The sequence below is a fragment of the Triticum dicoccoides genome, chromosome 1B (assembly GCF_002162155.2).
Source record: "Triticum dicoccoides isolate Atlit2015 ecotype Zavitan chromosome 1B, WEW_v2.0, whole genome shotgun sequence".
Lineage (NCBI taxonomy): Eukaryota > Viridiplantae > Streptophyta > Magnoliopsida > Poales > Poaceae > Triticum > Triticum dicoccoides.
In genome coordinates, this window is record NC_041381.1 from 97,284,298 (window position 1) to 97,287,489 (window position 3,192).

The window sequence follows — 3,192 nt, forward strand, 5'->3', positions numbered from 1 at the left end:
GAAAATCTTGACTTTTCACCTGACGGCGTGGGCCAGCCGCGCTTTTCCCTTGCGCCGGAGGCCCCAAGCGCCTCCAGCGCCGGGTTCGGCTTGCGGCCGCCGGGCGGAAAAAGGGCCGAACCGGCGCTTTCCGTCGTTCTGGGGACGCGACTAGGGCGTTTTTTGGCGTCGGCGCCGAAAAAGTCGCCTGGGGGAGCCTGTTGGGGGCGCGGCTGGAGATGCTCTCATGCTCAAGGTAGAGGAAGACTCACGCACACAACACACGCACGGAAGAAGAATACACAGAGTCTGGTGCACACGCACTTGTGCTTTTCTCTTGTTCTCTCTTGACAAAATAAACAACATGATTACAGTGCTTTATATCACAGCTCATACACACGGACGCCCAAGCCTAACAGCCTGATCCACTAATACTGCTCCACTAACCGCAGTAGCATGCACAACTTGAGTCACTTCCAAGTCGCTGAGATCAGGTCATTTGGCGCATGCCGCAACTAACTGCGCCTGCTTATATCTCTACGTCTATGTCCTCTCTGACTTGGCCGCTTGGACTTCACGCATCACTGGTTTGGTTCATGCCGTTACCACATCCATCCTGATTAGATCAACCCAACGGCGCACACACACTAATGCCATTGCTACACATGCATGGTGTCATGCGACCAAAGTTTTAAATAGTGCGCTAATTTTTTTAGCGGCGGACCTCTTCTAAATGCTACTCCATCCATTCCACAATGTGGTGCCTATAGATTTTTGTGAAAGTTAAACTTTGCCAACTTTGACCAAGTGTATAGAGAAAAGTGTCTACATCTACAATATCAAACATGTACATTCTAAAAATATAACTCATGATGTAACCCATGATGTGCAATTGCTATTCTAGATGTACCTACTTTTCTCTATAGATATGGTCAAAGTTTGTAATGTTTGACTTTTGCAAAAATCTGTAGGCATTACATTATGGAACGGAGGGAGTATAGTGTGCTATAGCGATACTATAGAGCTATTTAAATTGTTTGGCACGTGTTTGGAATAAAGACCCTTAGGGCAGGACCTCTTTTAAACCATGCATGCGACACTCACAACTTGGCATGACAAATCTCGCCATGCACACTACTCTCTAATCTGCATGACTTATTTTGAATCAGCTAACACCCTACTAGCTTGGACGACCCAACTAAATGCATAGAGAAAAAACTTAAACATGATGAATAGCTAATCAACAAGGTTAACTCCAACGGATATGATGTACTGCTGCTGCTCATGTATTTTGTAAGAGATGCACACGGTACGCACCGTGATGGGGGCTTTTGCGTTCATGCCTGTACTTTGAAGATCATTAATGGTGATTTAGCCCCTAAAACCATACTGGCAAGTGGCAACTCCTCAGCCCTGCTCTTACCTATCCCCATATATATGCTTCTCTCGCTTGCTTGGCTCGCTCACTCCCCAGTCCCTAGTCTGCCAAGAGAGAAGAGAGATGGCTCGCCCCTACCACCTGACACTCCTCTCCGTCTTCTCCTTCCTGCTCCTCACCGGCCTTGTGGCTGCTGATCTGTCAGGAGGGAAGAAGGTCGGGAAGATAGTGACCCTGAGTCCCTGACCGTCCAGTACCCGGCTGTGGACTCGCCACCGGGGGAGAAGACCAAGATCTCAATGCACTACGCCAAAGAGAACGGGGGCGGCGACCGCCATTTGGATCTCGACTGTGACAACGACGAGCCGTACTTCTCTCTCTCCGTCTATTCGTGTGATTTTTCATGGTACAATGAATTTCTAGCTAAGATTGCAATTGATCTGCAGCCTATGTTTCGGCATGAAGTACCTTGTCTCAACCTTGGAGGGGAAGATACGAGATGCGCGGGAGTCGCGATCCGAGGTAACTAACATAGAGTTTGACACCATCCTGTTTCGTGTTGTTGCTGATTTAAGAACGCAATGTGAAGTGCTGACCTTGACCTTTGCCTTGTTGTTTCTCAGCTCTAGTAGCGTGGTAGGTATGCCCAGTGCCCACTGCCCAGTGGAGATTGGAGAAGGAGCTCAAATTTTGTGTTGTACTATCTGCAACTGGTGCCCATCCGGCGAGGTAGTACCGTAATAGCGTGGTAGTAGCGTGCAGGGTGCTGGAGTATGTCGATCTTCAGGTATCTCTGTAGTATCTCTTGGATTGTGTGTGTCGCCTAACATAAGAGGCGATCGTGTGAATCTCTTCCGAGTTCGTTCGTGAAAGAAATTCGTATTCTTGTGTCTTCTATTTTATGCATTTTCTGCTCATTTTCTGTCAAGTGGTGGAAATTAATTGTGCTTTAGAAAAACATCACACAAGATGCCATAAGCAACCAGTTAAATAGCACCTATGACTGTAAGAGAGAAGAAAAATAAGAATGCAACAAAAAATCAATTAATTAGCACCACCGCTACAATCTCTGTATGAGTTATCCAATACCCGACTTCAACAAGCAATCCAAAGAATAGTTAAGTTCAATGCACTAGGAGAACACTACCCAAAACTGCAAACATATATAAAGGAATAATAACCATGCTCAAATCGAAAGAATTCCTCAACATAGTTAAGCATGAAGTTCACCATGCCAGGCCAAAATCAGAAATTTGACCTTTTTGGGAAAGTCTAGCACAAAATGACCCTGTTCGAAATGTTTAACCAAATCTAACCCTTTTCCAAAATGCAACAAAAGGCATAGTTTTTCTTTTGAACTACACAACACCATGGTCAATGTGTTGACACTCACATGCAGCCACGGAAGAATAAATAGGAAGTATTACAAATATTTGCTTGAACCTCGTCATAACTAGAACTTGCAGACTCGGGTCCATCCAATTCAATACTCTTTACTGTCTCCACAACCTCATCAAGAATAAAGACATGCCACAAATGCCATGACTTTCTCCTCGTTGTAAAAAATGTTGGCATTGTTACACAAAAAAGTCACCTTGTCATCGTAATGACCATTAACGAGTGTCGCTATCTAAAAGCAATGGCAAGAAACATAATGCATCAACGAAAAATCTACCGCATAATACTTAAAGCACATTGCAAGAATATAGCATCAATGAATAAACAATCTACAATATGCCATGCCATTACATCTATCCCCCCTCTAACACAAACCCTAACCCTAACCCCGGTTCAATGATGTCCCAAATCGTAAATATATGACTAATCCTAGTGCT

The 3,192-nt window shown here is 44.9% G+C and overlaps 1 long non-coding RNA gene across 1 annotated transcript; it reads left to right on the plus strand.

The window, feature by feature from the left end:
- Positions 1 to 1,486: 1,486 nt before the first annotated feature.
- On the plus strand, positions 1,487 to 2,233 carry LOC119301920. Its single transcript, XR_005147222.1, has 3 exons — positions 1,487 to 1,724; positions 1,804 to 1,879; positions 1,981 to 2,233. It is a non-coding gene; the product is annotated as an uncharacterized LOC119301920 (long non-coding RNA).
- Positions 2,234 to 3,192: the final 959 nt, after the last annotated feature.